Here is a 26,065-nt window from a genome sequence, read left to right as displayed (position 1 = left end):
GATCGAGTGCCCCCCTGTTTCCGGATGTAGAACATTGTGGTGGTGTTGTCTGTGAAGATCCTCACCACCTTGCCCTTCAGAGACAGAAGGAACGACTTGAGGGCCCAGACACTGTTCGTAGCTCCAGGATGTTGATATGGAGGTTCGTCTCCTCCGGTAGCCACAGGCCTCTGGCGTGTAGACGTCCGATGTGAGCACCCCAGCCCTCCAGAGAAGCATCTGTCATGACAGTCTCCTGGTATGGAGGGGTTTGAAACCCTGTACCCCGGGTGATGTTGGAGCGGATGCCCCACCACCTTATTGCCCGACGGAACTCTTCGTTGAGCGGGATCTTGTCCGCGAAGCTTCTGGACACTGGTATCCAGCAAGCCTCCAGGAACTACTGAATAGGTCTCATCTGCAACCTGCAGAGCCAGATGAGGTAGATGCAGGAGGATATCATTCCGGGCAACGAGTTGATGGTTCGCAACCGTGGCGGTCTTCATTGACAACAGCCGCTGCACCTTCACCTGAATGGCCGCTATCTTCTCCTCCAAGGGAGATGGCAGGCAGGACGCTGTATTGAGTCTGGCTCCTAGGAACAGCACGTTCAGAGATGGTGTCAAGCAGGATTTTTGATAGTTGATGGAGAACCCCAGACCCATCAGCAGCTGACCGGTCGCCTCCGTGTGTCCGACGGCCAACTCTTGCAAGTGGGCCCGGATGAGCCAGTCGTAGAAGTACAGGTATACATGTAGCCACTTCAAGGCGAAGGGTAGGGCCTTGAACTGATCGCGCTTTCCCTGCACCACGAAGCGTAGAAACGTTGTGTTCGCTGTGAATGGGGACGTGGAAGTAAGCATCCTCCAGTTCCAATGACATCAAGAAATCCCCTTTTTCCCATTGACTGAGCACGTGCTGCAACGTGACCATCCTGAATTTCTGAGCCTTGAGGTACTTGTTCAGATGTAGGTGCAGAATGGGCCTTCAGCCCCCACCAACACACCTTTCTTTGTTCAGACCGAAAAAGTATCGGGAATAGACTAGAGCCCCGGAGTCATTGGGGGACTAGCTTTATCGCCCCTTTTCGCAGCATGGTCCGTCCCTCTTCCAAGAGCTGAGGGATGTGTTGCAGACACTTGCGCTGAAACTCTAGGGTATGTCCTTAGGCGAGAACGCCCAGCCCCCATCTGTCGGTGGTGATCTTTCCCCACTCGCTGACGAACCTAATGAGGCAGCCTTTCGCCGGGGTGCACGGGTGGGGGCTAGGCGTCCTGGCCGGTTCAGACTATGGCACTGGCGTCCTGCCTTGCGGGCGATGGCGGCGCTGTCCTCCACCGTAGGCCTGGGAACAACCTCTGTAGGCTTCCTGAGTCGTAGATCTGGAAAACTGGTGGTAAGATGAGGAGAAACCTTTGGACAACCGGTTTGACTTTCCTCTGGAGGAGCAAAAAGAAGAGCAGTGCTGCAGGAGTGTCCCAAAAAGGTTATCCCTGCCAAAATGCATGTCCAGCACCTTCGTCTGCACCTCCTGGTGGAAATTTGTGGCCTTCATCCAGCCCTGGCGACGATGGCAGACACCATTCCCCATCTGCAAGAACCCTGTGTCGGTAACGTCCAGCGCCACAGTGATGTCTTGATCAGACGCCATCTCCCCCTCCTAGAAGAGAGCGATTGCCTCAATCATCTTGTTGTCAGGGAGGAATTCAAAAAAATTGGACCCAGCTTGTGCCACTGCTCCCGGTCGTATCTGGCTAGGATCGCCAGTGCGTTGGCCGCCTTGATGGTGGATGCCGTGGTGCAACACCTTCCTTCCCATGGCGTCCATTTCTTTCCCCTCGCTGTCGGAGGGAATGAGACAAGGACGGCCGCCAAAACCACTGAATCCAGCTATGTTTGCAAGCTCAGGCACTTGGGTGCGGATTCCGTCACCTGGTACTTCTCCAGCCAATCCTGTTTGGCCGGAGCCTTGCAAGGGTTCTTCAAGAGGGCCCTCCTCCCACACATCGTCCAAAAGGGGACAGCCATGATTGTCTTCCTCTTGGCCTCACGCCTCTGGTATAAGTAACCCTCCTTCTTGCTTTCTTCGGGCAAGAAGTTGGAACAGCTCTGAGGCTCTGGCGATCATGGAATGAAACGACCCCACCTCATCCGGTGAGGACGCCCTACGTTGTGGAAACCCGCTGCCTGCTGCAACGATATCGTTGTCTCTAGTCGCTGTGGCCGCATCCGTCCCAGCATGCGAGTTTGCTGGGGGAGAGAGGGCCCAATGCGGATGTGAAGGCTGAAATGGGGGAGTCAGATTACGCCTCCTCCTCTTCGCTGGTGGCTGATCGGGGACTTGGGGGTCCATTGGGACCGAGCCTTGTGGCATCCTCTTCTGAATCTCCAACACCAAGGTGTGGGGGGTTGACAATGTCCAGCGACACATCCCTCGGCTGAGTTGGTGTGATCGAACACTAGGCCCGGTGCCGTCGTCATCGTCGTCCTCCTCCTCCTTTTACACATCCTCATGGACCATGTGCAAGGACTCCAGGTCCTCAGCGTCCGTGGACAAAACTTACATGGCACGGGGCACAGCCCAGGGCTGATCCGGGGCCTCCTTGCCCTCCCCCCTTTCCACCCTGAGGGGTCAGAACTGGACTCAGAGACGGCATCACCTTCTCCAGTGTGCCAGCAGACTTCACCAAAGTCACTGCAGCGGTTTCATGCCTAGGGGGCAGAGACACCTTTCGTACCACGGGGGCTACCTTCACAAGGTCAGCCCCCTTTGCCTTTGGAAGAGCAGCCGACATCAGCTCTTTCATTGACAAAGACTTCTCCTGCGCTGATTGGGCCTTCTTGGGCAGTTTAGCCTTATCATGCAGATTAGCCGAGTTGGACGATTTCCTTTTTGAGGAGGAGCTCGATTGCCGGCTGGCAATGGAGGCAGATGGTCATGTCGAGCGCGCCCTGCCACAGTGGAACCTGCTTCCGCTGCGTGCTCAGTGGACCCGGACTTGCGGTTCTTGGCCTTGTCTTGGGTCCCCATGGATGAGGCTCCCTCAAAGGACTTAGAAGCTCGCTCATCGGACCGGCTGGTCCTGGGTGAGGCATGATCCTGCTCAGAGCAGAGGCTTTGGCATCCAGCCACGCCGCCAGTCTACTGTGCCTGTCCTTCGTTGGCTTCTTGGAGAAGCCAAGGCATATCTCGCATTCTCCTTCCTTGTGGTCTGGATGCAGAGAGTAGAGGCAATGCCGGTGTTTGTCTTTAACAAACATATTCCGTAGCCCGCACTTAGTGCAGGGCCTGAAGAGGGATCGATCTTCCTTCTCTCCGTCATGGTCGGAATCTTTGACGATCTTCGCCCTTCAGGGGCACTGAAATTCTGAGACAACGGATCCCTGCTGTCAGCAGATGGAGAAAAGAGCACACAGGATCTTTAGTAACAAAAATAGAACCTTTATCTGAGAAATAAAACATAGAAGTAACTCACAGAGCAAACTCGAGGACTGCCAACACTAAAGCGTGCGGTAAAAATCTGAAGATGGCTGCAGAGGACAGTGATTGGTTTAGAGGAGAAATACAGTGTATAGGTGAAAGTGAAACTGTTTTTCTTTTACCAAGGACTCCCAGCCTGACGACTGGGAATATTCATGAGCATGTGAATCCATGCCAGACCCCATGCTGGAGAAGTGTTCCTTTCAATCACTATAAACAGATGGTCCACACGCAACCAAGGGCTACCACCACAAAAATCAACAAACGCTAAATATTTTCTAATCTCTACCAGGCTTGCCTGTGCTAATAGGGGGCGTTTCCTTCACATGTTTACCCACCAAGCAGTGGCTGAGTGCTTATGAATGCCCCAGAACAACATGCTGCCTCCTAGAACGATCTACCAAGCTCGATTAGAGCTGCCAAGACTCGTCACCCCTTTTCCCTTTACTTGTCTCGCTGCGTTCGAGTCTGCAAGAAAGGTGAGGGTGCCAATTAGTGGGAATGTGGGCATGGCAGATACAAAACATGTGCTGATGGGTATGCGCTAGAAGTACCCAGCTCTTGTGCTCTGATGTGCTTTAAATGGTTTTGGCACAGAGGCTTGGGAATATGTTATCCCTAGGGAAGAGCAAAGATCTTATACATCACAACGCTTTGGGTCTTGTTTGCCAATGAAGTGATGGAGTCGGATGGGTCTAAAGCAGAGAGCTTAACCATGGCTCAATTAGTGTTGATCTGCTAAAGGCTAGGTCTGTGGCACTACCTGAGGGTTATTTGTGTGTGTAGTGTAATGTTGCAGGTGATCTTAGCAGAAAGTTGGTTAACCAGAGGATGACAGGGTAGGACTATCACAGCAAAAACACCTGCAACCCAGCACTCGTATCAATGGCCTCTTGCAGACAAAGCACCATTTCACTAGCTCACATTGCCCCTCTTACACACTGCTGCAATCTGAAATCTCACTCAAATTGATATACGTTATCCCTTGTGCAACAAGGCAAGCATCTGCAAGTTGGCAGATAAGGGGAAGGGGGTCATCTTGAAACTCCATTATTTATGTTAGGTTAAATGAATGAATGATAATTTATTTGTATAACGCCTATACACACATGTTTCAAAGCACTTCAAGGTAAGGGAGGGAGCAAGGGAAAATACAATGACATTCTTACAAGGCCTCGAGACATTAAGAATGTGAAATAAACGATTGTACTGGGCCTGGCGACATTTCAGATAGAGCAGGTGCATAGAATATAGTAATGGGAAAGTGGAGAGGGAAAGGAAGAGAAGACTGAGAAGCGGTGAGTGTGGTGAAAGAGGAAGAGGAAGAGGCAAGCTGGCGAAATATAGTGTAATAGGGCGGAAAAGCAAGTAGAGAGCACATCACAATGGTGAGGTAAATACTGAACACATAATGTTGCAAGAGAACGGCAAGTGCAGGCCAGGATTCGAGTCGTAGATGGGCACAGCATGATTCAAGGTCACAAGATTACGTGATGTTGAAGGAAGTCCAGAATGAGACAACGAGATTCAAGATGGGTAGACCAATGAGTTGCAGGAGTCCAAAAGTCAAATCAAAACATCAGCAACAAAGGTGGTGATGGTGTCACCATAATGTGCCAATACAAACTCCAACAATGGGCAGGGAGGGCTTGATTGATGAAGGGGGGATATCAGGAGAGGTCTACCAAGGGGGGAGGGGACAGCAGGATGAAAGGATTCAAATATACAGGCATTACATTCGTACAACGGGGGGGGGGGAGTGAAATACAACAGGCAGGCATACAGGCATCCCATGCATACAAAAAGGGGGGCATGGTGAAATACAACAGGCAGGCATACAGGCATTACATGCATACAACAGGGGGGACAGCGAAATACAAGAGGCAGGCATACAGGCATCCCATGCATACAAAAAGGGGGGGCATGGTGAAATACAACAGGCAGGCATACAGGCATTACATGCATACAACAGGGGGGACAGCGAAATACAAGAGGCAGGCATACAAGCATCACATGCATACAACAGGGGGATCACAAAATACAACAGGCAGGCATACAGGCATCAGATGCATACAACAGGGGGGACGCGGAGTACAACAGGCAGGCATTCAGGCATAACATGCATACAACAGGGGGGGCATGGTGAAATACAACAGGCAGGCATACAGGCATTACATGCATACAACAGGGGGGACAGCGAAATACAAGAGGCAGGCATACAAGCATCACATGCATACAACAGGGGGATCACAAAATACAACAGGCAGGTATACAGGCATCAGATGCATACAACAGGGGGGACGCGGAGTACAACAGGCAGGCATCCAGGCATAACATGCATACAACAAGGGGGCAGCGAAATACAACAGGCAGGCATACAGGCATCACATGCATACAATAGGGGGACGCGACCTACAACAGGCAGGCATACAGGCAGCACATGCATAAAACAGGGGGGATGCGGAATACAACAGGCAGGCATACAGGCATCACATGCATACAACGTGGGGGACAGAGAAATACATCCAGCAGGCGTACAGGCAGCACATGCATAAAACAGGGGAGGGACGCGAAATACAACAGGGAGGCATACAGGCATCACATGCATACAACAGGGGGGACAGCGAAATACAACAGGAAGGCATACAGGCTTCGCATGTATAAAATAGGGGAGGCAGCGAAATACAACAGGCAGCGTTCCGGTAGCAGACAGAGAGCAGACATGAGCCTTAAGAGTGGGTCTGGTGGGAGGGACAGCCAATCCTGCCGACTATCCGATAGGCCGGGATAGTAAGGCCTGAACCAATCAAATCACCGCTCAACAGAACCAGAAATAAAAGCACTCCAGTGCTCGAGTTACGGGCTGCCATCTTGGAATGGCCGGCACGCAAACAGATAAGAAAATGCCTCTTTCACAAACAAAGGGAGGTGTCCCCATAGATGATTCGGATTCTCATGTACAGCAGTAGAAGGGAGGGCTGAATGCAGGAGGCACACGAAATAAAGGTTAGAAAAAGCACACACGTGCGCGCACTTCAGTGGAAGCCCAGGGTGGCTTACCTTAATTGGATGCTGTGGAGGATGCAAGGGAGGCTCCCGATGTGGGGGGAGAGGCACTTCTCCTGCTCATCCCGCTTCTGCAGTGGTGGAAACGCAAAGGGTTATGTGTGGAAATGTCTTTTGGTTCAGAGAAAGGGTGCTTAAAATTCAAGGAACTGTTCCACCTCCTTTAATATGTTTTGCAGGCGGAGAGATGCCTCAATCTAACATGCTCAGTTGCTGTGCTCAGTGGCCTGCTGGGACTTTTGCCAACTGAAGACAGGGGAAGGAATTTTTATCAGGCTGTTGGACCAGGGGCTAGAATGCCCTGCTCATTTCACCCAGAGGCCTGCTCTTTTGTCTCCCAGAGACACCAAACTCTTGTCAAACCAGGCATACCGCCATAGGCTACACTGATATTCCCCCTGCCCCAATAGCCACAACTAACCAGGGGTAAGACGTCGGTTTCAGAGTGATTCTACAGCTTGGGTCTGCATCCTTTGACTCTACAGATGTTTTGGATTGCAACTTCCATCAGCCGTTGCCTGCATAGTCAATTATGGGGGATGACAGGTCTGTAGTCCAAAGTATCTGGAGAGTTGCATACCCTCGAAATAGGGGTTTCTTCACTATGGAACGAGGATCAGAAAAAGCAGAAGGTGGGGTGTAAAATTCCTCAAAGTGTGTCACAGCAGTGTGCACTATTCCTTGGCCTATATGGAATGCAGCGGTTGCAGGAAGTGTGGCGACAGGAAAATAAAGTGTGTTTGGGTGAGGGGATAGCATGGCCAGTCCCTCAGACCCTTGCTAGAGAAGGATCTCTGCCCTTGCAGTGCTTTGTGGAACAGCCATAGTGTCCCATTCCACTGGGGGCGTGCATATCCAGTCATGGAGTTTAGCTTGCATTCCGAGATTTCTAATCCTCAATTGATCAAGGTGAAATAGAAGACTAAAGTTCCCAGAATGTGTATAGAAACAGAACCGGACTAGCATCTCCGAAATGGAATGGGACGGGACATGCTGGAATGTAAGATGCAGTTTGATTCAGCTCCAGCTTATTAAAAGCAGGATATAAGGTTAGCGAATCTATCTGAAAAAGGACTGAAGGCTACATTTCCCAGTAGATTCAAGTTCTAGAATAGGTTTTAAACTGCGCTCAATCAACAGGCTAGTTGTTTCAGAGTGAATAGCCTTGTCCATGGAGTGGCGTGATTATTTAAAACAAGTCCTGGTACAGCCTCAAACAGGAGGTGCGCTTGGTTTTCAGAATAATTATTTGTCACTCTGGCAGTCTGTGTCGGTTAAACTGCACTTGCATGTTACACTTACTGTCGCCCCCCCCCACCTTTAGTTGCTGATCGATAATTGATTTTGTTCATTTTTGTAGCCCCTTGGTACGAGTACTGGATCTGCGGCTCCGATAATTGATTTTGTTCATTTTTGTAGCCCCTTGGTACGAATCCTTGATCTGCGGCTTGTCCCGAGTCACCTTAAAGAACTTTTGACTGTGTTGCCAGAACAAGACTTGCATGCGTTACATTCGCTACTGACCGATCGGACCTTCAGGCAAGAAACATTGGAGAACTGCAGTTGGAAACTGTACCATTATATAGACTACTGCATGACCTGGGAAGGGTTTTCCATGCCTGCACTGCGTCCAGTGACAAGTGTATGCACAGATTTTTCTATGACTCGTGTGATATGTAATTAACTTTTTAAAAATCTTTTCACTCCCACAAGCCACAAAATGAACAAGACATGATGTGCTCAGATATTGCTAAAGTTTCATAACGGATACTTTAGAGTGGAGACAGTTCCGGTTTTACTTATTTCGTAATCAAGTTCCCCTGCTTAATCACTGCGCGTTTTCATCTTACTGAAGCGATGCCATGAACAGAAAATATGGCTCGCACATCAGGGTTCCAGTGATATAGTGGGCGAAGCCCGATGACCCCATCCCCATTTCTTGAGGTTTACCCATTCGGAAGGTGAGGAGCCCTTTTTGTAGTGTGGTATTAACACTTGCTCTATTGATTAACGGTGCTCATTTTATTTTTCTGAGTAGTTGAACTTGCTGGCAGCCCTACAATTAAGGGGTGTATCGGCAACTTTTACTCCCTAAAAATAGGAAAAACTCCCAAAAAATACAAATATGGAGATGGAGTAAAAATACTTCCAACATAAATAGAAAATGGACACGTAGGACCACGAGCCCTTGCTTTCACGCACATAAGCTGAAAAACACAAAAGGGGTAGTGCTGCTACTAGGAAAGGCTCAACCCAATTTTGTCACTGAATGAGGCAAAACATTTTAGTTGTGCCGGGGAACCTTTGCCAATTTTACTAATGGAATATATCCCAAAGTTAGTAGCCCATGACGTTGTCCAGGAATAAAGACACACACATAGGGGGCTGTGGATATAATTAATTGTATTAAGACAAAATAAAGTTATCTTATAAACACTTGCATATATAACACAATTCAAAATTACAGACAGAAACATATTGGTGTCGCAAACAGAACAACATGAAACATATTCTGATCGAAAATCAAAATCACAGCATAAAACGTGAAAGAAACACATAAGGAGTGCACATGTAAATTAGCACCTATGAAAGTCTATGGAAACCGATATTGTAAGAAATGCCCAGGTTCAAAAGTGCCTGGTGCATAGACTTTTCTACCTTGCATCCTTCATTATTAGTTTTTTAGATGCCTTATTAGTTCCAACATTCTTAGGTCTGCCTTTTCTAGGAAATTCTACAGGAAAAAAAATGATCCCGATAGCCATATGCCTGCATGCCAAGCACATAAGCTGCATGGATATGGTTGGACCAGTAGTGCACGTAGTAGCATAGACAGAAACTACTACTATTAAAGCCTGATCGGGCAAAGGAAACATGTATCTTTTAATGTGAATGAATAATTACGTGCAAAAGAAATTATTACAAAAGCCTTTCAGTTAAAAGAAAATATATACTTGCTTACAAAATACTCCCATTGGGAATTGAACTTTTTTAACTCCCTAAAACATCATTTTACTCAACTTTAAAAAATAGGGTGTCAAATACTCGCACTTCAAAATCTTATCTGGAGCACTGCCTGCAGATATTCAAACCTGTGACCTGCAGGTTACCCAAAGTACTCTGCAGCCAGTGCCCAACTCACAGAGCTGCCTTTTTATAAAAGGCATGAGGAGTCAGTTGGGAGTAGATATAACGAATGCAACTGCACAAGAAAAAGGACATGGAGCATGTGCGATCTGTGATACCACCATGAAGTGTGTATTTGAATGGGGGTAGCGCGTTGGTTCCCTCTCCGATGTCTGCAGAACCTGTGCCCGTGTTCCCTCCACACACGCTTGGACTGCTCTTTGCCACTGGCGACCTGCGGCACTGGTCTACAAGTTGCCAGCACTCACACCTGCCCTGCTTCCTCTTGCCTTCTCACACTTATCAGAACTTCACCACCTTATCAACTCCACCACCCAATGCCTAAAGGAGGGAGTTGGGAACCTGCACAATAAAGTCAAAACTTCCATTTCAGAGTTCTATCTTCCGTCGCCTTCACATAGCATTTGCAGAGTACTGCATCCTTTACTCACATACTAATATCCTTTGCCAGCTATTGGCATTGTATCCCCTGGCACCCACTCCCAATTGGCAGGTATTGGTGATACATGCCCAGGATCTCACACAGTGTATTGACTTCACGTACCCCGGCACCGACACCACATGCTAGGCATACATCATGTGCCCAATTATGCATAGACTGGGGCAGTAGAGAGAGAGCAGGGCACTGGGCGCTCTCCCATTTCTTTCCATTGGTTGAGGCAGTGGAGTGTGGCATCCCTGCTCTCACCATCCACAACACCGCTAGCTCCCCTGCTAAATACAGATGAACAAAGAAGTCCAAAGGGCAGGTGAGAGCAGGACAAGCGTGACCCTCTATGCCAATAGCAGAGGGACTGGGAAGGCATAAAGGCAGGGTACAAGTAGGGGTGTTGCCATCTTCATTGATCTGAGACCACCCTGAGTGGGTGGCTGACAGTAGAAGATAGGATTCATTCTCATGTGCCTGGCCGCTAAGGAAGGTTCCTTTCACACAGACAGAACTTTTCAGGGAAGCAGCATGGTACCCGAGCTCCTCCTTCCATGAGAGGATGCAAAGATGCAACATATTATAGAGAGTCCAATGTGTAGCTTATTGTTATGCAGCAGGACTGGGTGTTGTGAGTTGAGTGGAGGCACCACAATAAAAATGGTAAACATTGTGCATTGACCAGCTCTGCGTCCCACCAGCCCCAGCCCACCTCAATTCACTACACTGTTCCTCCAAACTACCTGACCAGTCTTTCCTAGGTGTCCTGACCAGGGAGAGCCTCGCGTAAGGATTAAGACAAGGACATCACCTGCTTGTGCCTGTTAGGCATGAAGGGTGAGACCCCATACCCATTCTATCCCAGTAAGACCCGAGTATGTTTCTTCTACAGCCACAGTAAATCTCCACGCTCATAAAGGCTCAAAACACTCACTGAACCACAGTCCCTCATATCTTCTATGTAATCCACCTCCACTCCTCTCGCCTCCTGATGCTCATTAATCACACTATCTACTTACCAACTTCACACAGGAGCATGCACCATATCACAGAGACATCGTTCTCTTCCACCTCCTTATCAAGTACTACCGGGCATGAAGATCTTAGGATGGATCCAGAGAGTCGTTTCTGGGACTTTAACAGCCAGGGCAAAGAGAACCATTGTATCCTCCAAGTCCAGTTTCTGAAGGTTAGAAGGAAAACTACCTGACGGCACGAAGTTGGCAGACAACACACTATCCTGAAGTATGGTGCAGGATTCCAGGGATGTGTCGAGAAAAACTGACTGGGATTGCAGGCCTATCCAAGCCACTCGGGCTTAAAAGGAGTCAAAGGGCTGGACAAGAAGAACACTGGTTCATCAGAATCACTTCTTCTATATAAAATCAGCAAAATAAACGCAATTATCAGGTTAGACTATGTCGCAACACAAATTAGCAAAGTTCAAGTTCATCAAGCTTAATTACCAGAGGCAGGGCAATATGAAGGGAACACAGGGTCATAAACCCAACGGACAAGGAGCAAGAAACAGCAATCAAGAACAGCAACCAATGTGGAACACAGACCTTGTTGCAGGGTGGAGCACCGCAGCAACATCAGCATCTTTCTAGGTTCACCGGTTGTGATCGGGGCAAGAGAATTGGCATTCGGAATGCACTGTGTTACTTCTGGTTCTAGCCACGTACATTTTTGGCACCTGTAGACTGTTCACGCACCCACCCACCTAGCCGGCGGGGTCAGTACAGGACCCGACCACTGACACCGATATGATAGACATCTTCATCCCTCATGGGTAGAGCAAGCAACATGCAGACCGCATGAGGAATGTAGGTGGAAGCATTGAGCTCTTTGACAAATCCGACTGTACTTGTTTCATACAGAACAGTGATAATGGATGCCATGGAGGTCCTCACATGCCACTTCTCACTATCGCAAATACATCTTGCCACCTTCCACCTTACCTATTGCCCACCTCCCAGGTGTGGGACATTTCCCGACAAGATCATCAATGTCATCACATTTGTAGCAGTCTTCCACTCAGTAAACATCTTCCTTGGTGACTTTTACCTACTAGGAACCCGTGCCATTAGAAGCACCTAGGACACTCTCCTTAACCTCATGGGATCAATTGACATAAAATAGCTTCTATTGAATGCTGCTCATGTTGGAGGTAACACACTGGACCTCACTATCTTTGCCTCTCTACTAGTTGAGTGCCTCAACCGTAACCCACTACACTGTTCAGACCACACTGCCATCCCTCTCCATTTCTGCCACACCATCCCTACTAAAATGAAATGGGGAAAGCCCACGTCGCTATGCTGCTCCTTCAAGAACTCCCTATTGGAAACTTTGGAACACAGGCCTTGGTTACAATCATCCCTGTAAACTTTTAAACACATAAGGACAAACAGACTTACATGCCCCAATGTAGCAGCAGGACTAAACTATTAACTGCATGGTATACTCCATATATTACCAACACCCAATATATAATTTGAACAAAGTCTAAAATGGGAAACTCAGTAAAGGAGCATGCAACCACAAGCAAAACTGAGAAAGAGCGGCTATGTCACTTGGAGACGAGAGGCGATCAAAACTCTCAAGACCCTGAGGATGTCTCAACGATGCAAAAGCAAATAAGAATAACCATTGCATGTAATAACAAAATTGAAGAAGTGAATAAAACTAAACAAGATCTTCCAAATATGAATGAGAAGGAGAATGACTGGAGCTGGACCGCAGGCGTGCTTGGTGGCAACAATCATAGCTAATGCCTATCAGAATCGTCAAAGTCATTGTTTCAGATGGGTTCATGGAACACCAGAGGTTTTTCCCCCCCATCTGTTTCACAATACATGAAAAAATCTGAGATCTCTGGATATACTATGCTTTCAAGAGACTTGGCTCTCCAGGACGCCGAATGTGGAGGGATATGAAATAACTGTAAATCCTGCAACAGCAAAAAAAGAAAAATGGGTCGCCCAATGGCTGGACTGATCACTCTCTTTAAGAAATCGAGTGGATGCCGTGTAATCAACACATACAATCATTCCCCATATATAGAACTAACTACAATTTAATTATCGGTTCAATTGAGAGAATTGGGAAATAAATTACACATTATCGACGTCTACTGGCAACATCAGGCAGCTGTGGCTCAGTCGTCTATAGATGACCTACTTGGAATCATCGATAATGTCTACGGAGATGAGACCAAATATCATTCTTTGCAGAGATTTGAACATTTGAGTGTCTTGGGCTGGAGAATGTTAAAAAAACTCATAACGCAGAAAAGTCCTAACCTCAAAAACAAATGTTGCTCCGTTGGTTGGAAGAAATGGAGGTCAGAGACTGGTCTCTATTAAATGGAAAAAGAAAAAATAAGGAATCTGTTCTTGATTATTTTGTCTCGGTCCAATTTGCTCACAAGATTAGTAGATTGTGCATGATTAATATGAGCCATAGCGACCATAAACTTGTGGAAATAACAATTCCTGAAAAAATAAAGAAGGTTCAAACACTATGGAACCCATTACTGATGGTAGAACGCAGTAGAAATAGGCCAAGGATGGAATCCACCAAGTTGAATAACATCACTAGAGAATTGCAAGTAGAAATAAACCAGAAGAGCTGTCATAAAACTGAATATTGTGCTTTGTTTGAACAATAGACAGAAAGTACCCGAGGTACTCGCAACATGAGGTTCAAAAGGCGTCATGTTCATGATATTGAAATCTCAAAAAAAGCGAGCACTATGAAAAAACATCAGATCAATCATGAAACTAAACCACGAGAATCGCTTTATCGAGAAAAAAAGCCAAACTGGAATACAAAAACATGCTAATTTCCCACAGGTGCATAATGGAACAGCGAGATGCTGAAGCCATGTTGGCACCCTTGCACAAATAAATTCAAGGGATTTTTGGAAAATCCTTAACGATATAGATGGTCCACAGCAATCCATTTTGTGCAAAATGGTATCAGAGGCACAATGGATTGCTCATTACAGTGAACTGTTCAAGAAGACTGGTGCCACAGAAGATCTGTGGTTTCCCTTGCTAGACAATGGGACATATGCATGAACAAAGAAGACATTTTGAAAAATATCATGCAAAATTAGTTCTTCTAAGCACCGGGCCCTAACGGCTTACCCAACAAAATGCTAAAGGAACATCCTAATGAGTGGGCTAACTTTTGCGACTTATTATTCAAAACAATATTGAAAGAATGCGCAATACCGACATTGTGGAAGAGTGCGATTGTACTACCCATATTTAAGAAAGGAATAAGATCAGAGACAAAAAACTATCGGCCAATTGCACTCCTCAATGTCATAGGAAAGACCTTTGCCACTCAACTGCAACTTCATCTAGCAGCTTGGATTAAAACAACTTCCAAGTTTGATCCAAGACAAACAGGATTTGTCAAGGGCGTGGGGTGTGGGCTACATCTCCTGATGATCAATGTATTGAACATGGAGATTTGGCCCATGCGTTTGACAGCGTAGACGAACAAGTTACTTTCTTACCTGGTAACGTTCTTTTGATGGGATGTCCCTCCGACGTATTCCCCATCTATGACAGTAATCACCACAGCTGTGCTGCTTCGGAAAACTTTCGGCGTCTGCGTCCACGACGTCGATACGCCCCTTCGAAGACCTCCTCCGACGGCTAACGTCACCGGATGTTATATGTAGGACGCACGACACCCGTAGCCTCAGTTTTTTCCCAGAACGTGTGGCACCAATCTTCTGCCATTAGCACTACAGAAAGCCTTGCGGAAACGGAAGCTGCTATTGCATAAGAAATTCTGTAGAGGGGCAGGCTGGGAGGGTGCGATGTGGAGTACGTCGGAGGAACATCCCATCGAAAGAACGTTACCAGGTAAGAAAGTAACTTGTTCTTCGAAGGGATTGTGTCCTCCAATGTATTCCACATCTATGACAGCAGTACCAACGTATGGAGGTGGGAAAAAGAATTTAGAATTTTAGAATGCCCAATCAAATTGCAGAATAGAGGACTGCCTTAGGAAAGGCTAAATCTTGCCCATGAATAGAATCCAGGGAGTAGTGTCTTACAAAAGTATGGACAGAGGCCCATGTGGCTGCTTCACAGATATTATGAATGGGAACACCCCTCTGCAGTGCAGTATAGGCAGCCACACCCCTAGTAGAAGGGGCCCGTAAGCCTACCGGAGGGTACTTACCCGCCAGACGGTAGCATTCAGAGATTGACAAGACAAGGTCTGCTTAGAAACAGCTTGACCTAAACGCCTTCCAGCGTATCCAACAAAGAGCTTTTCGTCCACTCTGACCCAGGACATGCGTGAGATGTAGAAACTTAAAACTCTCCTAGGATCCAACCTATGGAGCCTCTCCTCTTCCTACCAGGATGCGGAGGAGGATAGAACACCGGAAGAATTACCTTCTGGCTCAAATGAAATTCCGACACAACCTTCGGAAAAAAAGGACGAACCCTAAGGAGAACCCTGTCCTTGTGGAACACCGTGAAAGGTGGCTTGGCGGATAGGGCCTACAACTCACTCACTCTGCGAGCGGAAGTAACCGCAACTAAAAACACAGTCTAAAAGGACAACAGTCTCAATGGACAAGAATGTAAGGGTTCAAACGGAGCTCCCATCAGGAACTTTAAAACTAAGTTCAAATTCCAACCGGGCACCTGGGAAGGTGACAGAGGAAACACATTAGTTAGCCCTTTCAGAAACTGAGAAATCAAAGGAATCTTAAAATAAGAACACTCCTCAGACGTGCGCTTAAATATGGACAGCGCCACCAGGTACCCCTTAATGGTACCCACTTGCAGGCCCTTGTGGGCTAACGAAAGCAAAAAAGACAGAACCACGGGAATGGCACATGAAAAAGGATCCACATTCACTCGCTGAGATGAGCTCCCCATCCCGTGAGAGATGCATCCGTCATGATAGTTACCTCCGGCCAGGGTAGCCAAAATGGAGCCCCCTTCATCAGATTGCCTTTGGCGGTCCACCACAGAAGATCCTGGGCGACCGAGGGCAGCACCTGAACGGGATCCGACATCCTGCCGGAGGACAGCGACCAGTGCATCTTGAGAGCTCATTGCAGAGATCTCATCCGCAACCTGGCCTCTGGCACCAGTAGAATGCAGGATGCCATGAGGCCGAGCAACCTCAAGAACCGAGGCGCACCGAGATTCCGAAAAGAACACGTTTGCGGAAAAAATTGAACTGGTGCTACTGGCGTCGTGCCTCCTACATATAACATTCGGTGATGTCGGCCGTCGGAGGAGGACCTCGAAGGGGCGTATCGACGTCATCGACGCAGGAAATTTTCCGAAGCAGCACAGCTGTGGTGATTACTGTCATAGATGTGGAATACATCGGAGGACACAATCCCTTCGAAAAAATCTTTTGTGGACAAAATTCAAACGGAACTGTCCAGTACGCCTGATCATGACAATTAAAGAGCTACACGCCGAAACGGAGATAAGGATCTGCCTTGATCAAGGAACCCTGTCCACACGTATAAAAACCAACAGGTGTGAAACAAGGGTGTCCATTAGCTCCCATATTATTCAACTTGTTCATATCTGATATTGGGGAAAGTTTGGACAGTGTGCCTGCGTTTTCTCCAAAAATCTACGGAAAACATCTGAGTGGGATCCTATAGGCAGGTGGATTTAGTCCTTTTGGATGTAACGCCATTCGGCCTCCAACGAAAACTGTCTGCACTGGAAAAATTATGCAAATGGTCTCAAGATCAACCCTGCTAAATCTGAGATCTTAAGCTTTCAAAATGTCATGGGAAGAAAAGGGATGATCAAAAAACAATTCCAGGGGCATCTCGGGAAAGAAACCCTAAAATGTGTCAACCAGACTCAATACCTGGGCATGCTAATTAACAGTAACATCAATGATGCTCCGTGGGAGGAGAAGATCAAAGCAAAGTGCAGTTAGCTGCCCAAGATGCAATAATAAGCAAAACATTTGGCAGATTTTCGATAAAACCGGTACTTGAATTCCCGCTATGATTCATGGAGCAGAATGTACATTGGGATGCTCGCATTCCATATGAGCGTCCTTGGAAAATAGCTTCTGGTCAAAAGTCCTGTGGTTGCTGAAAGGAACCCTGACCGCATGCATTAGATACGAGTTCGGTCTCATATCTATAAACGCGAGAGTAAGTTGGAATATGCTTGTACTATATCAGAAAATGATGGAGCAGACAGACTGCCGCAATTCAACATACTGCATGCCGCGAATTACAGCAGGAATGAAACAATCTTGTGTAAATGGGCAGAATGCTGCAAAAGTATTTTAGGGCAGCTTAACACAGACAACATTGCCCTTCAAGTGAATCTGAACTCAGTAAAGAAGAAACTGGTGTTGATATTGGGTGGACACCATAGAGCAGAGATCACAACACATATGTATGCAAAATGCTGCTCCAGAATCTAAACCTTTTAACAAGCTACCAGGAGTAACTGGAGGGATAGCCCAAAACAGGCGCAGGACTTGGGGCTATAATTAAATGTATACTGAGAAGGGGGTTTGTCCTGGATGTAGTAATCTAAACAAATTGCAACTTATTTACATGCAAATTAAATCTACTGTGTATTAACTATGCATTGATGGCGCTATTTGTTGCCTATTCATGGATAGGTGTACATCAAAAAACACAACATACGCTTACTTTTTAGTGAGGTTGGATACAGCTTTTAATATATTGCTGACTTAATTAACTATTTTCTACTTTTTTTACGTATTCATGGAGTAACACAACTATTTCAATCTGTGCATAAGTGCAATTATCCTACACATCGACAATCATGAACAATGAGTACAAGAACTATATTACAAGCATAAGCCGAGTCAAACAAATTGATACATGGATACACTTCATAATAGGAAATGGAAAGAACAGAGAGACATACATAAAAATTCTTCTAGTACATTTTGGTGTCCAAATTGTACATCATGTTTTTTTTTTTTAACAAGTTTTACCAATCGGATAGAGCTTAACATTTTTATTACTCCTCTAGGTGGAGGACCTTGGGTAGGTCTGTCATAGCCAGGCTACAGGGTGACCAAATAACCTGTTTAACCTTTTAGCCTGGCTCAGTGCCCCTGTAGATGTATCTGAACATCAGGGAGGCATGTCTTGACTAGTGACATTTTCTCTCCCCGGTCCAGATACACCACGCCAGACTCTTTAAGATCTCCGTGCATCTTGGAAATGAACGACGACACCACAGGCCTGGCACCTTCTCCGGCGCCCTCTGTGACCCACACAGCATAAGACTTATCTCTTCAAGTAGCATGTCAGCCAAACGACAACCATACGACATACTGCTGGCATCCATTGTTTCATTGATACAGGTACCATTTTACTACCTCAATATATAAACACATTGCATGCCATGATGTTTATGTTCCACATGGACAACGGATGATGCGGCGCCCTCGCACCACTATCTAACCCCTTACACTTGACTAAAGCACCGCACTATTCTCTGCTTGGTTTCAGGTGCATTTTACCTGATGGTCTCTTGTTTAGACGCCAGACATCCGTTGGCTTCTCCTACTTCCAGTACTACCAGACCTTTACCATAGTCAGAGACACAGGTCACGTGCTCTGTCCCCGACATCTATAGGTGAGTCCACCAATCGATCAGCTGCTAGGCAGACCAGCCTTTGTTCCTACCATGGGGGTGCTTACCTGGTTGTTGCAACCTGGGATCCATGTGGAGCTCTAGAAGGGGCCCCACAACTATGATTTTGTTTCCACCGACGGCATTAACTGCACATAGTTAGAATACCACCGGTATTGGGACTACATACTTAGTTTGCAGTTGTCTACAAACATATCTACCCAGTTTATATTTATTTAACTAAGGAATCATACATTCCATACATGCTGAACCACGCATCCCACAATAGCAGCTAATGGGAAAAAAAAACCTCACCCCCCCAGCGCTTTCTTGAACACCTTCTCACTATGCCCTTTCCTTTTTCTTTTTCCTTGAACCACAGGGTCCTGTTACCCACTGCCCTGACGAAGGTGGATCATCATCATCTTCTTTTTTGAACAAATTGTCCTGACCGCTTCAAACTGCCGAAACACACTGCTGCAAGAGGGGTTTGAAGGTCCTTTATTGACCACTTCACTAACCTAGACCAACAACTACTAAGAGTCCACTAACTGAAGGAACCCCCTCTGGGTTCCCTCTGAACTCCCCCTTCTGCGGTGGCAGACCCAATCCCAGATGAGGATTATTTCTAATTCTGCAACATTCCTAGAATGTGTGAAAAAAAGGATCCATTTCCTTGTCTTATCCATAACTAGGGCATTTTTTTGATTCAGTAACTACGCCTGGATTCAAAGATAGTGCGTCCTGTCTCACTTACCGGGTAATTTCAACCGGTTTCTTCTGATTCACTGTGTTTTACGCAACTGTTTTTGGATGTATGTTTTCCTGAGTTAATAATTTACACACTGATTTTGGATTTGCGTTAACTATATGTACCTTTTGTTTATGTTCAAGAATATGTATTTGTTGAAGTCAATATTATTTCAATGTGTCCCTATGGGCTAGGTCTCACTGTTTTGCTTTATTCCTGTTTGTGATTGTTACATTGAAGATTTTTATATGATTTTGTTTTCAACAATATGTTTTTGAATTTTTTTTTTTTTTTTTTTTTTTTTACACACTTGTGGCGTACGAGGTGTCTTTTGTTCTTTATGATTGAATGTAGCAATGAAACTTTGTTGACAAACAGAGTTGGACTAGGTAACTGTTCAAATAATTTTACCAAATGAGCCAATCCTTGACGTAACAGCACATTTTTGTTCCTATACAATGTATTTGTGCCCCAGACTGTTACCCCTCCCAAGGGGCAGAATGTTTCTACTATAGAGTGGCTTCTCTTCTGCAGATTTAGGAAAAAGGGGGGGATATGACATCCCAGCAACAATGTTAAATTCAACTCTAATTTAAAGACATGGAAGTTAGGTCTTCTATAAACATTAAATGCACATATACCAATCCTTACCAGAGTGCTGCACGGTAAGGGTTGAAGATGACGTCCTGGGACTTGAGGTTTTAAGAGGCTGCCAATGCTGCAAAACAAATGCATAGATATATATATATTACCCTTTTTTTCAATTCCTCAACCGTTTTTCCATATTATCAAATCATTCCACTGTGATTACATCTCATTTCTGATATAAACCCCCTACTGTATGAGGCAGCATGCCCATATTAAGGAAACTTTGGGCTGACAGTGCAATCGTGCTCCAGAATCTGCACAAGTGCAAACATGAATTTAAACAGTGCATTTGTGCACCAAATCAAATTCTTGTCACTGTACAACATTGCACTACGATAGTGTCAAGTTTACGTGAAGTGGCAAAATGTGATGGGTTTCAGTGTTAATGATTTCCTAGATATTTTGTGCATTATTTTAAATTAAGCAAAACATAGACATGTTATTAATATACACTACACGTGCATTGTTTACAGTATCAATAGTTTCTTCTGCAATTCCTAGAATTATAAAACTAGTTATTAATTATGGGGCAACAAATACTTGTTTAGATATTGTTATAAATTCGTGCAAGAGATGGTTTTGAATGTGGGATTGATTTTATGACTTTGAAATTTGATTTTTTTCAAAATACATGTATGTGTGCAAAGTTTAATTTAAACTAGACAAACACATTTGGCATTTACGTTGCCTGAATAAAGATGCTCTGAAAAGGATTCAGAGGTCTCCATTAACAGTATTATAAAACAATGCATCGTTAAGTAATTACGCTGTATTAAAACAATCCAAGCGGCAATGTATTAAGGCATAGACACAAAAATAATCACCTTAGAAGTTGACACCTCTACACACATAGAACGTTTCTGGACAGAAAATTGCTGATGCTTCGAGTCGTTAGGAGCACTTAATTAGACGCATACAAATGTTATGGTTTTTTTAATGCAATGTTTTCTGTCACATACCCTTTGGCCCACACCTTCTAAGATTGTTAAGAAAAGGTGTCCATGGTGTGTACATGTAATGGTACTCCAAATCGTCAGCATTGGAAGGTTGAGGCGCCGAGTCAGCAGAGCAGGAATTAGAACTGCGGTTCAGCAGGTTGGAATTATACCGGAGACCAGTTTCTAAGCGCGAGACCCCCCCGTGTGGCTATGCTGTCTTGCTTCCAAGACAAATGCGTTGCCCCTGAGCTACGTCAGATTCAACACATGTCTGATACGAGCACAATTTGGTAGACAAACTGGTTGAATCACAGAGCTCGTTAACACAGTTCACAGAAAACATCAAAACAGCATGCTTCCAAAACTAACATCTGCTAGCCCCACTCCCCGTCCAATTAAGTGAAAAGAAGGGTGGGGGCGGCGGGGGGGAGAGGGGGGGGGGGGCACGCAAAGTAATAATCGCCACAGATTTTGTGATTTCATGGCAACGACATACTTGGGGTGTTCGGCCTGTACGTACCCGGTAATAAACCTAACATGACCGTGCCCTGTGTCTCTGGCCCTCCACTACATTGTTAAATACGGTACATACCCCAAACCAGAGCTCTAGAATCCAGCTGCCATGAGCGGCTTCTTGAGCCCTCTCTGGGAAACAACAAACAGCCACAACTAAGCGCACTCAGGCACCTCAGCCTGGCTCAAAAACACTGCAAGCGCTCGTCACCAGCAAAGGCGACTCCCGCAACAACAAGCCATGGGAGGGGTGGGGGCCAGCAAGTGTGCAACGCTCTGAATGGCTGTTCAAAGCCCGGGAACCGAGCACACGTTCATCGCCTGCATACCTCCCCATTGAAAAAAAGAAACACGACCAGCTTGTTCGGTCATGCAGAGACTCAAGGAATTCAGCGCAAACACTGCTGCCCTAAATGGTTAACCGAACATCTCAGAGAAATTACTTACCTTGCTTATTGGTGACTTATTTCACCAAAGTGACATCTCAGAAGTAACACTGTCGCATTGACCGGTGGAAAAGGGTCACTGCTGTGATGTCTGTCCCTATTGAAGTCCGGCGTCCTGTAATTTGGCAGACTCAAATCGCATGCCCGCACGCACACACACGCAGACAGGCGTGCCGTGGACGCGTCACCACACACATGAAGATAGCGAGGATCGGCAGTGCATGGTCAGGCAGGTCGAAGCAGTATAGGGTGACCAGACGTCCTGGTTTTGCTGGGACTGTCCCGGTATTTGGTGCTCTGTCCCCCTTTCTCAAGATTATGTTCCCATTGCAAACTGCAGTGGTCCTGGTATTTTGCAGTAGGTAGCTGGCAGGCAGGAATGCACAATCTCGCACAGAACACATGCTGCATTTTACAACTTAAGATGTTGTTTGTGATAAATTATGCGTTTCTTTGAACCCTTCTCCAAATGCTATTGAAGTGTAGTGCCTTTACAGTTGACAGCCACTTTCAATAGTTGTTAGTTGCCCTGTCCCGGTTATTTACTTTTTAAAATGCGTCACCCTACAGCAGAAGCCATATTGTGTGGAGTGCTCTTTAGCATGGAGCGATTCCTGCAGTGTTCGATTCATTGCTGCCCAATTGCTGACGGTCCTCACTTGAGTAGGCACCACCCCAGAAAGGAGATCCCTGCCCCCCAAAAAAATGCCCCAAAAAATGGGCAGCAGAGATGAGGAGCAAAACCATCATCCACGACCAGCACCACCAGATTCTCATTTTGCGGCCTCCTCTACCATGTGCCAAGGATTGGCCGTTCTTGGCACCCTGTTGGCATTGGGCCCCATGGGTGGAATGACTAGGCATGCACACCACCACCATAAAGGATCTCGATACAGCAGCCATGAAATGGTCTCTGGTCTTCTACACAAGAATGGGAGTGTGTACAATATTCAAGACCGTCACCTAAAGACCAAAAGTATACCGCAAACAAAAGGTCTGCAATCTGAATACTTAAACCAGAAAGCCAACGCAGCTTAAGAACATTTCCAGATCGGGCAGGCCAGAAAACTGAGCCGTGAATCCATGCAAGTCTGCACCATCTAGCTTCATCCTGTACCCTGATGAGACGGGCAATGCAAGAACACAACTTATTCAGGATTCATACGAGCCAAATCCTCACGAATCAGACCCATTGCTGCATGAAAAAAAAGACTTGGACTCATAATCTTATCTCAAACTATCCAATGCAAAAGCATATCCCATGGAGGAGTCTGCACTCAACAAGGTGGACACTGCAGAGCAAATAATGATGGCCACAGGCCGATGGCACTACAATCAGCCTGTGAAGAGGAAGGATGCCCCCCGCCCCAATGGAGGCTGCTGTCCCTGCCACAGGTGTTGAATGTTCCAAGTGTGTCCTGAATCGCTATGCCAAAGTCTGCAGGACCTACCAGGTTCAAAGGAGACACCCACCTCCACCCCAACACTGCCCTAAGAAGGGATAACTCGTGAAGACAGCACCATTCTGAGAAATGAGTCTAATGACTGATGAGGACGAGGAAACATTCCTCATCTCAGCTCTGAGCAAATGTGCCACAACGAGGAGCTGGCCATCACAATGCAAGTTTCCGTTAGTTGATGTGGCTATACCTGAGAAATAGACATTGGTGCTTCTGTGAATGCCATAGTCCATCTCAATTGGGGCAACTCCACCTGAAGCCACTCCTGTGTAGCTGCGCTATGCCAATGAAAAGATATACGCCTACAGAAGGGATTCTAAGATTCAACGTCGCGGCATGTTCTGCATCAAAGCTAGTCACACTGACATAGCACCGACTGGAGGTTCTAGATCACAACCGGCAGTAGGGCAACGCCACTCCATTACATCACAGCAGAAGACCTTGAACTGGTACACTTTGCTTAGTGTGAGCGGGAAAACAGGCTTCACAAACACAATGGCATTTTCCATGGCAGTGGTGGTCTCAAAGGCCAAGAGGTATGCCTTCATACTGAAAACTCTATACAACTACTGGCCCTAAAACACACAAGAATCCCGTTCAATCTTAGACCCAAAAGAGAAAAGTAGTTGAGGAAACTGCAAGATCAATTAAGCTCAAGGGCCTAAACCATTGGTGACACCCACTGTCATGGCTCCCTAGAAGAAACAGCCAGATGAGCTCTGCATTTGTGTAGGCATGCACCTATCCAACAAGCAGGTTAAGAGGGAGAGGCGTCCAACACAGTCTATTGGCGACCTCACTAACATCAAGTTAAAACTAAACGCTGGTTATTGTGAGATCACATTGCATTCTGTTATATAACCACCTTCCCAGCTCATGTGCGATTCCACTATTACAGCAGGCTCAGCTTCTGAGTTCTTCTCACCCGCATTAATATATATTAATATGTTAGGACACCATCAGAGGACCCTTCGCAGGAATCACTGGAAATCAACGTCAGTGCTAACATTCTCATCTCTGCACGTTCTTCAACTGAATAGGTTTCTAGGCTCCTTCAAGTCTTCTGTCGCCTACAGGATCACAGCCTGACTCGCAACAAGAAACAAGTTTTCAACAAAGCGAACTACAATTCTTCAGCTACATCTGATCAGCCAGGGTGTGTCTGCAGACCCACGCAAGGCTGCTGCATCAGCACCAAAAGGATATGTAGTTTAAATAGAATGCTCCACTACTGAAGAAGATTCATCATTAGCATCCGAGGAAGGGGGCGCAGCCAATCAGGCTTTGTGGATTGCGGGCTGAAACCTATAATCTCAGCCTGCGTTCCATGGTACCCGCAAGCTGCCGCCCCTGTGGCGGGCTGCCAATTCTCCAACTGATTCCCCCCCCCCCCCCCTTCTCCCTCCCGCCACCACTGCAGCAGCTTCCCTTTTCTGGCTGCCATGGTCATAGAAGAGGGGCTCCGTAAGGAGCCCCGCCTTCTATAACTAAGGTTGCCATTTTGGATCAGTATTTTCATTCACTGAAAGGTACGCGTGCAGCATTCCGTTCAATGAATGAACATACTTTCTTTTTTATTTTTAGCACCCCGAGTTACTGCTTTGGTAACCCGGGGATGCTAATGGCCTTAACCCCCCCATTCCAGCCCTTGAAACGGGGGGGAGGGGTTTACAGCCCAGAGCCCTCGTTAACCACCCTCGCTTTGCTTGGGCCATTAACTTAGGCTGTTGGGCCGTTACCCCCTGCACTCTGTTCCGGACCTTGGAATGGGGGGTTAACGCCACAATAACTTGGCTTACCTGACAACCTCTCGGACAAACGAGAAGCACTGCATAACTATGGGCATGGGCCATCCCCCAATAAACTGCATTCCAGGTGACAAAAGATCTTTTGACAGCCGGCATCACGATGGTCTATTTCGATCCAATGAAACAGACTGAACTGCTGGTAGAATCAAGCCCATGTTATCTGGGCACAAGGCATTATTGTCTCAGGGCATGGGCACCCACTGATATACAGTAAATGCAAATAAAAGAAGAAGCCATTGTGGTGTATTGGGGATGCAGAGATTTAGAAGTCTATAGCCACACTATGACAGTAATAAAAGGCCATAAATCCACCAGGCCCATATTCAACGGATCAGCGCCTCGCCCTCGAGCACCGAGAGAAAAGGCTCCTTCAATTTCAACTCTATGAATTATACCTAGTCTGCCTTCCGGTGTTCTGACAATCCAGGAACTTTTTTGTCTAAACATGAGAGCAAAACTTCACTGGCAGAGCAAAATCATGAGAATCACAAAGGATAGTTGGAGAAATTCTGCATCTTGTTAATGCCATGAGCACCAGGCAAGCATATATTTCTGCATAACGGGAGGTCGAAATGTTCAATGCGCACTGCCCGGCGGGAATGGACAATCGTTTAGCCAATCAGAGCAGAGGGAACATTCCAACATCTTCATGGGTCAAATTTGTGTATCCACTTATTGGCTTGAATGTTTGACCAGGAGCTTAGAAACCTCTGGGTAGTAGCGCGTTATAAATAACCTATCATATGATAGTTA

General features: G+C 46.4%; 1 protein-coding gene across 8 annotated transcripts in view; it reads right to left on the bottom strand.

The window, feature by feature from the left end:
* PRKCD (protein kinase C delta) overlaps positions 1-26,065 on the bottom strand; it is a 1,081,757-nt gene that overhangs the window by 652,118 nt on the left and 403,574 nt on the right. For 4 of the 8 annotated variants that reach the window (XM_069643552.1, XM_069643551.1, XM_069643556.1 and 1 more), the window contains one exon: positions 20,151-20,217. The exons of 2 other annotated variants lie outside the window; for them this stretch is intronic. The gene's annotated coding sequence lies outside the window, so the exon portion shown is untranslated. Of the gene's footprint in view, positions 1-6,520; positions 6,598-20,150; positions 20,218-21,677; positions 21,808-26,065 lie in introns of those variants that run through there. 2 more of the 8 variants (XM_069643558.1, XM_069643554.1) reach the window with 2 other exon arrangements.

This window comes from Ambystoma mexicanum, chromosome 2p (assembly GCF_040938575.1).
Source record: "Ambystoma mexicanum isolate Mex_15411 chromosome 2p, UKY_AmexF1_1, whole genome shotgun sequence".
NCBI classification, from domain to species: domain Eukaryota; kingdom Metazoa; phylum Chordata; class Amphibia; order Caudata; family Ambystomatidae; genus Ambystoma; species Ambystoma mexicanum.
The sequence above is the reverse complement of the archived record's forward strand: the minus strand, read 5'-3'. Positions and strand labels throughout refer to the sequence as shown.